Here is a 13,365-nt window from a genome sequence, read left to right as displayed (position 1 = left end):
CTACCAGGCAGCAGCTGCTGTGACAGTTATTGCTGTCTGAAAAAAAAACGTTGATTTGACTTGAACGCACCTCTTACTTCAGAGTAGCATTTGTGAAATGGTTATGAGTGAGTAACAACCTAAAAAATCAGGATGAATGAATCATCTTTCTGCCCGATATTGAATGTCACCTTTTCACCAAACTGATTCTGGGCTCTATGTTTGGCAGGTGTTAAACCAGTGCAATTGTCAAATGTTTCCCACATTAAAAGTGAAAGTCACCCAGCAAAATACTACTTGAGTAAAATTCTAAAAGTATCTGGTTTAAAATGTACTTACTGTAAGTACAGTGGTGTAAAAAAATACTCACTTGAGTAAAAATTAAAAAGTAAATGCTATACATCAAATTCCTTATATTAAGCAAACCAGACACCACAAATGTCTTGTTTGTTTTTTTACACACCGATAAGTACCCTTTAGCCTACTGGAGATGATTCTGCAAGGAGAGGATACACGGGTGGTAGGACTGCTGACAGCAGGGCATGTAAGGTCACAATACCAGGTCGCAAACACACATTTACACATACGGCTCCAAGGACCCGGTGACAAGACACATCTCAGAAACTCTATCCCAGATATACAGTTCACCCAGAAAAAAATGACTTATAGGATTCTACACCAAGCCATAACAGTCAACTTTCCTTGGGTCCCAGCTCACGTGGGGGTGCCTGGGAACGAGAAGGCAGATGAAGGAGCCCTACATGACGACACCAACATCATAGTTCCAAAGTTAAAATCAGGAAATGAAGTCACTCATCAGAATCAAAATAACAGACAAATGGCAAAAGGAATGGACAGAAGGGGGAACAGGAAGGAATATAAATACAACATCCACTGACTGGTTTCAATCAGCAATAACCACAAAGGGCTCTCAAGACGATCAGAAACCATAATCACCCATCTACAAATAGGACACAATGGCCTCAATCACTCTCTCAAAAGTCCTGCAGCAGAAACTACAGATCAAATCCTCCTCCCCTGTCAAACCTATGAACATCAAAGTGAAAAAAACAAAAAATGCTTAGAATAACGATCACATCACTGGGGAATAAGCTTCACCCTCTCCAACTTACTCAAAAGCTGTCCAGAAAAAACGGTCATTCATTTAGCAATATATTCCTTCTTCCATTCATATAGACTTGAGTGCAGAGTCTAGGACACCTCCATAGTTTCATCACACCCAAGCCCAGTAGGTGGCGGTAGTGTACGAAATACTGGTATGCACACGGTTATAAAACCCCAATGAAGAAGAAGAAGAAGTCGGTTATAAAACCCCAATGAAGAAGAAGAAGTAAGCGCTAATCAAGATTAAACTTCCAAACAATGTTCATCCCTGTGATCATAAAAAAAAAACTATTTCTTCCTCTCTGACTAACTCTACCAACTCACTTCCCTTCTACGTAACATATCAGTGGCACCAGACTCAAACAAAATCATGATTTGAGGGAGGAGTTTCTTAAAATAAAATCCCAACCAAACCCTTCTTATGCAAGTACTGTAGTAGGCCAATGTAATGAAACTCTGTCCTCTGTCCTGTACTGCAGTGATTGTTCCTATTACATCCGGGCACTCTTATCAGTTCCTCCCACACTCTCCATCCCACCCAGGGGCCCTAATAGGGGACGGACAGGAAACAGGAAGTGTAGACAGTGCCACACTGCGCATTGGGTTATGTCCCAAATGGCACCCTATTCCATACATAATGCACAAAAGTAGTGCATAGCAAATAGGGTGCTATTTGGGACAGAGCCAGGGTGTCACGTTGATAATCAATGGGGAATTTTCCCAAAAGGGCAACAAAGATCTTATTCCGTACATTATACAGTACCAGCATTTGCAACTTGGCAGTTGTAAGCTCTTAGCCTTTCACTACTGCAGACTGAGGGAAAGGTTGTGGTTGCCGGAGAATTCCCCATACATCAGTCCTGAGTCAGTGACAATTCTTCTTTGGAACTTGAAATGGTTTGAACTTTGAAGTACATAAAGAAAAGGGTGAGGATCACTGCTCTTTGGTGTCAGTTCAATTCAAATTCTGTAATTGATCGATCCAATTACAAATAGGTATTCCAATGATGCAACATCATCAGGTTATAACCATTATGACTGTCTCTAAGTAGAGGACAATGTCTCGACCTAATGTCCACAAAAATGCAGTATACAAACTGTGGCCTCATGTTATTTTCATGTTTCAACGCTTACAACAGGCAATCACATGTACCTCACAACCAAATCGCTGCTTGTTATGTTCCAACAATGTTTGCTTACTTACACGCCTTATCTTTTCGAGGATGCACTTGTACGATTTCTTAAGGAAGGATTGCCTGCGTGATCAAAGCAACATCTTGTTTGGACAGGTGGAGATATCATACTTACTCTGTCAGACTTCATACAGTCAGGGTAACACATGGACGACTTGCGCTGAATACACTCCAAACACAAACCTGGCAGGGGATCCTAGATGGTCAGATCTTGTCACATTGAGTTTGAATAGACGGAACTTGACACTGTCATAGAGCAGGTGAATTTATGTGAAACCCCCTGAGATCCGTAGATATGTTTAAGCAATAAGGCTCGAGAGGGTGTGGTATATGGCCAATATACTATGGCTAAGGGCTTTTCTTAGCACGACGCAACGCAGAGTGCCTGGATACAGTCCTTAGCGATAAACCCTGAGGTAGCTTATTGCTATTATAAACACTAGCAAGGAAGGGATAAGAACGTTGCCCGCCAGTATGGCAGTGGAACATATAGAACGAACGACAGTGTCGTGTCCATAGATACAGAATAAAAAGACTGAACAACTGTGTCTAGCAACCGAACCGATAGAACAAATGACCAGTCGGCTTGGGTAGCAACCCTAGATTTGTGTGGGGACTATATATTCCGGGAAGGATGAAATAGTATGAATAAATTCATCAAAATAACGTTTTTAATGAAAATATGTCAATTACAATTTGAATATCTTGGTAATACCCTTGAAGCTGGTGTTTGGAGGATATATTGGCACCTCATGCATCTTAGTTTACAGTATAGAACACATTCCAGTCATTCTAATTTCTAATTCTATGGTTGGAATATACTGTATTCAAACCCAGGCCTTCCTAAGATTTGGATGCAGAATTTGGTAATATGGTACTGAATTCCTCTTGACAGTCATTGGTGTCAAGTCATTTTTGTCAAGTCATTGGTATTATATTGACACGATCATGGGATGAATATCAGGAGATGTGTTGATGATGGTAGGAAGTATATGTGGTTCATAGTAAGTGAATCACATGATAAGACCTCTTAATATTGAATCACACTTGTAGTAGTAACAAGCTAAAACTGTTTGCATGTACTGTAAGTCTAGAGAAAGCACAAACTTGCACTTTCTGCTCAATAAATGCCACACGGTTTCTCCCACAGTAGAGGTTTCACACCATGGCTGTCACATTGCAGAACCAACAGATCTATCTTTCCACCATAGACTGTCTGTTTCCCACGGTCCCAGCCAGGCAGAGGAGAGATGAACAGAGTTTGAGCGCTCACAGACAGACAACCACTCCATACTGTATACAGAGGAGAACTAGGCTACATCCCAAACAAATGACACCCTATTCCCTACATAGTGCAATACTTTTGACTAAAACCCTATGGGGACTATATAGGGAATAGGGAGACATTTGGGCCACCGACATAGTCAACTACACAAGAGCCAAAGCTTTGATTAACATTCGAAGGAATCAGGATTCTTCCTCGTTGATAACGTAATGACGACATCATTGAAAAGACAGGCCGCTTCTCTCTGTTCCCCTCTTTCTCCCACCCAGTGATACACTATCTAGAGGAATTCAGATATGAAGTACATACAGTACACTACACCCCCCCCCCACGCACACACACACACACACACACACACACACAATGCTTGCTGTTAACACACAAATCAGTATGAAATATGATACATACTAAACAACATTGCACATTTCATGTCTGGACACATGGTCGGCAAGGAAATCACTTATTTCAAGGGGAAGCTTTGTGGTTGTTTTTTTTCAACACAGCTTGTGTATACTGTGTGTATCCTGTAGACATTGCCAACAACAAAGTTAGAGACACACCATCAAAGAATTGGTCTTTGTGATTAGATATATTTCACACAAGTTGTCATCAGAAGCATTTCCTGCACTGATTAGACACGACAGGAAGTTTTTGGCAGTGACAGGGGATGGGTCACACAGGAAGGTCCTAATTAGCTGTGTGTGTGTGCGCGTGTGTGTGTGCGCGTGTGTGTGTGGAGCCATGAAGAAACAGGAACAGCTGTAGCTCTAGTAGTTTATCTGCAGGCCAGTCTAACAAGGATAGCCTAAACCATTACACCCCCTTCCTCCTCTCTCCCAATCCTCAGATAAATGGCTTCCCGGTCAGACGCAGGTCAGCATACAGATACAATACATCCCCTTGCCTGGCAAACAGATCTGGGTTCAAATACTATTTCAAATCATTGCAAATACAGTGCCTTGCGAAAGTATTCGGCCCCCTTGAACTTTGCGACCTTTTGCCACATTTCAGGCTTCAAACATAAAATATAAAACTGTATTTTTTTGTGAAGAATCAACAACAAGTGGGACACAATCATGAAGTGGAACGACATTTATTGGATATTTCAAACTTTTTTAACAAATCAAAAACTGAAAAATTGGGCGTGCAAAATTATTCAGCCCCCTTAAGTTAATACTTTGTAGCGCCACCTTTTGCTGCGATTACAGCTGTAAGTCGCTTAGGGTTTGTCTCTATCAGTTTTGCACATCGAGAGACTGAAATTGTTTCCCATTCCTCCTTGCAAAACAGCTCGAGCTCAGTGAGGTTGGATGGAGAGCATTTGTGAACAGCAGTTTTCAGTTCTTTCCACAGATTCTCGATTGGATTCAGGTCTGGACTTTGACTTGGCCATTCTAACACCTGGATATGTTTATTTTTGAACCATTCCATTGTAGATTTTGCTTTATGTTTTGGATCATTGTCTTGTTGGAAGACAAATCTCCGTCCCAGTCTCAGGTCTTTTGCAGACTCCATCAGGTTTTCTTCCAGAATGGTCCTGTATTTGGCTCCATCCATCTTCCCATCAATTTTAACCATCTTCCCTGTCCCTGCTGAAGAAAAGCAGGCCCAAACCATGATGCTGCCACCACCATGTTTGACAGTGGGGATGGTGTGTTCAGGGTGATGAGCTGTGTTGCTTTTACGCCAAACATAACGTTTTGCATTGTTGCCAAAAAGTTCAATTTTGGTTTAATCTAACCAGAGCACCTTCTTCCACATGTTTGGTGTGTCTCCCAGGTGGCTTGTGGCAAACTTTAAACAACACTTTTTATGGATATCTATAGCCACTCTTCCATAAAGGCCAGATTTGTGCAATATACGACTGATTGTTGTCCTATGGACAGAGTCTCCCACCTCAGCTGTAGATCTCTGCAGTTCATCCAGAGTGATCATGGGCCTCTTGGCTGCATCTCTGATCAGTCTTCTCCTTGTATGAGCTGAAAGTTTAGAGGGACGGCCAGGTCTTGGTAGATTTGCAGTGGTCTGATACTCCTTCCATTTCAATATTATCGCTTGCACAGTGCTCCTTGGGATGTTTAAAGCTTGGGAAATCTTTTTGTATCCAAATCCGGCTTTAAACTTCTTCACAACAGTATCTCGGACCTGCCTGGTGTGTTCCTTGTTCTTCATGATGCTCTCTGCGCTTTTAACGGACCTCTGAGACTATCACAGTGCAGGTGCATTTATACGGAGACTTCATTACACACAGGTGGATTGTATTCATCATCATTAGTCATTTAGGTCAACATTGGATCATTCAGAGATCCTCACTGAACTTCTGGAGAGAGTTTGCTGCACTGAAAGCAAAGGGGCTGAATAATTTTGCACGCCCAATTTTTCAGTTTTTGATTAGTTAAAAAAGTTTGAAATATCCAATAAATGTCGTTCCACTTCATGATTGTGTCCCACTTGTTGTTGATTCTTCACAAAAAAATACAGTTTTATATCTTTATGTTTGAAGCCTGAAATGTGGCAAAAGGTCGCAAAGTTCAAGGGGGCCTTACTTTCGCAAGGCACTCTACTTTATCTGAGCTTGTCTGGCTTAATTGAGCGGTAGAATAGCCCATATAATCCCATCTGGCACTCCAGGCAGACTAGAGCAAAACATGTCAAATACTATTTGAAACCAGGTCTGCTGACAAGCAACAGAAAATGTGCAAGTCTCTCCTAATCAGACTGTCACAACAAGTCTCTTTCCTTAGTGTACAGAATATTGGATAATGGCTTGTGGAGTTGAAATTAAGTTAAGTTTAAGTTACTATTAAGGTGGTGAGGAAAAATATCATATCCACACTATTTTAGAATTGGGCTAACTGTATATTAAACATTCAAACTCAGAGGCATTGATGACTTTAAGCCAAATGGATTAGTGTGTAGGTTGTTCAAGACTATCAGACTGAGTAGAATTCATTGAATAGCTCTGAAACTACGTGACATATGTATCCCCTGTCAGTCTTAATGCTCCCACGTCCTGCCTGACCAAGGATATCTTTGAAAATGCCTCTGCCTACCGATTCTCCAATGTTGACCTAAATGACTAATGATGATAAATACAATCCACCTGTGTGTAACCCTTCTTGTTAGCATTGTTTCAGAGGTATCAAGTCAGAATGTTTATTTTAACATTGGATTCAGGGGTCACCTTTATTTAACTAGGCAAGAACAAATTCTTATTTTCAACAACAGATTTGGGTTAACTGCCTTGTTCGGGGGCAGAACGACAGATTTGTACCTTGTCAGCTCAGGGATTCGAACTTGCAACCTTTCAGTCACTAGCCCAAAGCTCTAACCACTAGGCTACCCTGCCACCCCCAATGTATCGAGTCTGTCCAGAGCTACAAAGATGATGCATCTCCACAGTGTGCTCCTCTAACCATGCCATTAGTATGATGAATTAGCTTATACTTATCTAATCTGTGCCCCTGACAAGGGAGCTGCTGCCTGAGAGCTTTGTTCAAATCTGCACACAGAATGCAATGGAAGATGTGTAATAAATGTTTTATCGATGTGGTTCAATATTTATACATATTAGGTTCTTATTTATTGCACGGTTTATTCAGTTTGTCAGTCCCCTCAGGCTTCAGGTCATCTGTAAACATTGTGACATACAAAATGATACTTTCCTGTAAGTCACAGATCATTTCCCCAGAATGCTAACATGGATCAATACAGTGCTGGTCTCTCTCATCTCTCTCAGATGCAACAGGAACAGTATGGATGCTGCCCATCAGTTCGGCCTTAGCCATGCTACAATGTATTTAATAGCAGATGTCTAGCAGATGACTGTGAAATGTGGGTGTTTTACCTACCTTAGTTGAATGCACTGATGGTAAGTTACTCTGGATAAGAGCACTGGTTAAATGATTAAAATGCAAAAATGTATGTCCCTTCATTTACAATAGCCCTTGGTTTATCATAGGTCTGTGTTACAGACAGGTCTATATTAACACATTACATTGTAAAAGATCCATTGCCATCACAGCACAATGTACAGGTGCAGTCTCCACACAATGTCAGGCCCAGAATACAGTTGATTTCCATGCCAGAGATATACAGTACTTGGCCCAAAGACAGGCCCATCCATTCATGTCCGTCCATTAAGCTGTCTCAGTAAGGCTCAATGGGTGATTTACCGCCACTAAGATAGAGCAGACACAATTTCACCAGACTTCACCATTCTGTGATCAGGCCATTAAAGCAGGGATGGCTTTTTATGAATCTGTGTGCCATCGTTAACAGACAGAAATACATATATGGGAGGGTAAAGCCAAAGCCTCTGTTAGAGGGCAGCAGGTAGCCTAGTGGTTCAGACGGTTGGGCCAGTAATTGAAAGGTTGCTGGTTTGAATCCCAGAGCCGAATAGGTGAACAATCTGTTGATGTGCCCTTGAGCAAGGTACTTAACACTAAGGCTCCTGCAAGTCACTCTGGTTGAGAGTGTCTGCTGAATCACTAAAACCAATGGAGTGGCATCCTCTGTGCCAGGGTAGTAGTAGATGACATGGGAATTCTCTCGTCTAGTGAACACCCCTAAGGGCTGACTGTTATATGAATGAACAAGCTCAACATATTAGTTTAACATGCATGTCAGTCATATTTATTGGCTTGTCAAATAACAAGTGAGTATAATTCTGTTTCGTTGGCTTGTGAATCCAGACACTGCAGCATGACACACAGTCATAACACACACAGTATGTGTCACTGTAAATTAGAGGACATTTTAAATGAAAACTCATTTCTTGCCATCTTAGATGCTCTGATGTCCTCTGATGTATCCTGTGTCCTCCCATAACTCCTAGCCTCCTTTTTTTATCTTCCTCACATTGTTTCTACTCTTCTCTCTAATCACAGGATAAAATATGTTTATGTTGTTGGGGGGACGGGAGGAACGACACTTGTTAAAATGACAGCAGCGTCCTCTCGGGACTCTCCAAATGACAAGGTGACCCCAGCGCCTCGTCTCCACGCTCCTCATCATTAAAAACAACATGCACACACACACACACAAATAGTCGCACACAGACACGCTTCTCCTCCAATGTCCTTCTGCATGGCAACAGGTGATTAGGCGCTGATTGATGTGCTGTTTTAATTTAACCTTGGTGGTAGTAGAGACAGCATGGCTGAACTCAAGGTCTCCTTGGTGCTGTTGTGGTGGCACATCTTCACACTCCCACTGTCAGTCTGCCTCTTAAAATCACCACCTGCACACACACACACACACACACACACACACACACACACACACACACACACACACACACACACACACACACACACACACACACACACACACACACACACACACACACACACACACACACACACACACACACACACACACACACACACACACACACACACACACACACCAGTTCAGAGGTTATTTTCAGGAGGCAGTAAACACAGGGGTGGAAATTAAAGAGGAAGCTACCATTGAAATTAATTCCTAAAAAACGTAATTATTTTCAATAAATATTTGTCAATGTATTTGTGGAATTTTGATTTACTTCCTGAATTGACAACTGAATTAACCTCAACCGTAATGTTCACAGCAAATGTTTGACTTGACCATGGGGACATCTGGTGGAGAAAAGTTGAAATGACTAATTTACTCCATTAGAGAGCATTTTCAAGGCCATCTATGTCATGACTAATCAGTGGTGGAATAATTACACAATTATAATATTTGAGTAAAGGTATAAATACCTTAATAGAAAGTTACTCAAGTAAAAGTGAAAGTCGGCCAGTAAAATAGCACTTGAGTAAAAGTAAAAAATAATTGGGTTTTAAATATCATTAAGTATCAAAAGTAAATATACTTAAATATTGAAAGTAAAAGTATAATAATGACAAATTCCTCATATTAAGCAATGCACCATTTTTTATTTTTTATTTATGGATAGCCAGGGTCACACTCCAACACTATGCATATTTTATTTACAAAAGATGCAATTGTGTTTAGTGTCAACCTGCCCAAGCATTCAAAATGTAATGAGTACTTTTTTTTGTCAGGCAAAATGTATGGAGTAAAAAGGACATTATTTTCTTTAGGAATGTAGTTAAGTAAAAGTAGATGTTGTCAAAAATATAAATAGTAAAGTACAGATACCCCCAAACACTACTTAAGTAGTATTTTAAAGTGTTTTTACTTAAGTACTTTACACTACTGCTCAGAAGCCAAAAGTGTTCCTCGAAAACTGTGTACTACGTGAGAAATGTGCAGATAAAGTATGTGCACCAAGTCATTTTGCTCTCTCTCTCTCTCTCTCTCTCTCTCTCTCTCTCTCTCTGCTGTGTGTGCATGATGAGGCTCTTGCTACACTCAGAAAAAAAGGGCTCCAAAAGTGTTCTTCGACTGTGTCCATAGGAGAACGCGTTTTGGTTCCAGGTAGAACTCTTTTGGGTTCCATGTTGAACCCTCCGTGGAAAGGGTTATACATGGAAATCAAAAGCGATTCACCTGGAACCAAAAGGGTTCTACCTAGATCCGAATAGGGTTCTTCAAAAGGTACTCCTATCGGGACTGAAGTACCGAAGAACATTTTTAGATTCTAGATAGTAGCTTTTCTAACAGTGTTAAGGGGCATGCCAAGTCACTAGATTTTTTTGGGCTAATTGAGGTAAAACAGTAATTCCGCTCATAGATTATGCATGTATAAACTAGGGTATTGACACTACAATCCCAACATGCTCTTAAATTATTAACTAATAATTTGTCTACTACTGAGCGACCGGAGTTGAGAAGCAATACCGCCGCCTATAATGTTGTTGATGTACCCAGCTACCTTGTTCATGTATATTATTTTCTAGAGCAGCTTAAGTGTGAGTATGTGTGTGAGTGTGGTTTTCCACCCGCTCTCTTAGCTTCCTCATCTGCCCGTCTATTACCATTGCTGACGCTGCCCATGCCTTTAGTATGTGCTTAGCATTTACAAATTGCTACTTTTTTTGGTAATAAAACTGCCTCTAGTAAATTCAAGATTAGCTGGGCATGGGTAATGGGTTTATCCGCTGTGGTAACCGTGCCCCTGTTTCTCCACTGAGCTGCAAATACATGGACTGTGTTAAAATCATAAGCGCTATCAGTATGTATCGTAATGCATTTACCCATCCCCAACTCACAAGCCCTGGTAAGGGCAACAATTTCAGCTTGTTGAGCAGAGTAATTATTTGGTAAAGCTTCAGCTTCCAACACCTCAGTGAGAGTCACTACCGCAGAACCAGTGGCATTTGAGCCATCTGGGTTTTTTTTTCCTGGAAGACCCATCAACAAACATAGTTATTTCAGCATCTGGCAAAGGCAAATCAGTCAGATCTGGTCTAGGGAGAACTACTTTCTCCGTCTCCGCTACACAGTCACGGGGTGTTGTAACTTTAATGTGTTACATAGTTAATGTTTAAGTTTATTAATTGAGCTGTATCTAAATATATTTCTTTACAGTTATTTGCATATGTAATTGTATTGGGTTGTGGTGAATTACGCTTTTTGACTGCAAGTTCCAGAATGCCTTGCGAGAGGATAACGCGACAATTATGTGCAGGTGCAGTGATTGTGGCTGACGATCCGATAGCATCTTACCTGCATTGCTCTGTACCAAAACAAAGTTGTTAAATGTAACGTGAACAAGTATTATTACTAAAATAAGCTTTCGTATCAAACCCGACGTCCCGAGTCATTACGTTGAAGTTAGTTAATCTAAAACGGGGACACCCATCGGTGGCTATGGGGATCAAGGTAGTACATCGCACAATTGTTAGATTTGGCATATTTAACTAAATTATCATACAAGACAAATGTCCAGCCGGTGACATGTACGCCATCTTGTGTTCTAATAATAAGATTGAAACGGCATGTGGTACCCTCAATGTCAAATCATGGTAAAGTACTATAGAGGCTGAGTCCTCCACAGCCCGTGCTGCAGCCACCACTGACTGTAAACACAGGGGCATTGCTTGCGCCACCTCATCGAGACGGGAGGAATAATAGGCCACCGGCTTATTCTTCCCTCCGTGTCTCTGAGTCAACACTGATGTCATGAACCCCTCCCTGCAATCCACAGTCTGTGTGAATTCACGGTCATACCTAGGAAACGCCAGAGCAGTGTCAGATATCAATAGCTGTTCAATAGTCACAAACTGTTTCTCCACCTTGCTTGTCCATACAATATTTGTCTTTTGCTGTCATAGCCTTACCATAGATCAAATCACCAAGTAACCCTGTATGCAGTTCAAAGTGTGGGACCCACGCCCTACAATAGTTAATCATGCCCAAGAAACTCATCATCTGCTTTTTGTTAAGTGCTTTGGGTGCTTCTAGAATGGCTTTCTTTCTGGTCGAATTGAGTGTTCTTCCTTCCTGTGTTGTAGTGTGTCCTAAATAGAGCTATAACTTCCTCTTATTAACTTTGTGACCTTGGTCTGCTAGAAAGAGGAACAGAGCAAGAGTATCAGCTTTACAGGCCTCCTGTGAGCAATTTGACAACAGAATATCATCAACATACAGTGGGGCAAAAAAGTATTTTGTCAGCCACCAATTGTGCAAGTTCTCCCACTTAAAAAGATGAGAGGCCTGTAATTTTCATCATATATACACTTCAACTATGACAGACAAAATTAGGATTTTTTTTTTTAAGTCACATTGTAGGATTTTTTATGAATTTATTTGCAAATTATGGTGGAAAATAAGTATTTGGTCGTCACCTACAATCAAGCAAGATTTCTGGCTCTCACAGACCTGTAACTTCTTCTTTAAGAGGCTCCTCTGTCCTCCACTCGTTACCTGTATTAATGGCACCTGTTTGGGGGGGGGGGGGGGGGGGTGGGGGGACTGTGGGAGGGGTCTCGAATGGTTGATGTACAGCTATTGGGGAATTTCAGTTTATTGTTAACATAAAGGTAAAGTTTGCTCTACAGATAAATAATAAGTGCTGTTGTTTATGTCAGGTTGACATTGAAGTTCATATCCAAGTAAAGGGGGGGATGTTGTGTACCGATGTGACGTTCTGAGATAGGACGTCACCACGTCAGTAAAGGAATGTGAGGGATTACACGTATAGTGATGGAGTACAAACATGTTGAAGTTTACCTCGGAGTCTGGTTTATTTCATTCAATATAATATCTTCACTTAGCACGAGTTGTAAGTATAAGATTGAACACCATCCCAAACTAAAAAACTGGAAGGAAAACAAAAAGTGGAGCAAAATGAAAACAGTGAAGATGAGATAAAGGATTGTTGTTGTTTTTTTCCTCAAAAAGGGAGCACCAACCGGAGCTCTGGGCCAACTGCTCTTAAATAACACCTGTGCCAGCACAGGTGAAACACCTGACTAACGAAGTGACGTCAATTGGTATGGCCAACTTGTCCAACCTCAAAACACAAATGGAAAAACCAAAACCCGTAACAAGGACACACTCATGACTTCAATGATGGAATAATAAAACAAGCATTAAATTCAAATTAGAATTTCCCCTGTCATTTTACAAGAAATAAACCTCAGTAACAGTTAAACATTACATTGTCGAGGTATTGCAAATGTTACATGTGTCAAGTCTCAAAATCAGACAAACAAATGCAGGTGGCTGATAAATAGGCACGCTTCTCAATTCTTGTTTGAAATTGTGCTAACTCCAAAATAACTTGGTGCCTTATGGAATAGATGCGGTAAAGAGGGCAATGGAAGGTAGACTGTGGGAGATAGAAGAAGGATTCCGGATTGGTGCACATTCGACAAATCTGAT

The sequence above is a fragment of the Oncorhynchus mykiss genome, chromosome 12, assembly GCF_057628025.1.
Source record: "Oncorhynchus mykiss isolate SJ-2025 chromosome 12, ASM5762802v1, whole genome shotgun sequence".
NCBI lineage: Eukaryota > Metazoa > Chordata > Actinopteri > Salmoniformes > Salmonidae > Oncorhynchus > Oncorhynchus mykiss.
The sequence above is the reverse complement of the archived record's forward strand: the minus strand, read 5'-3'. Positions refer to the sequence as shown.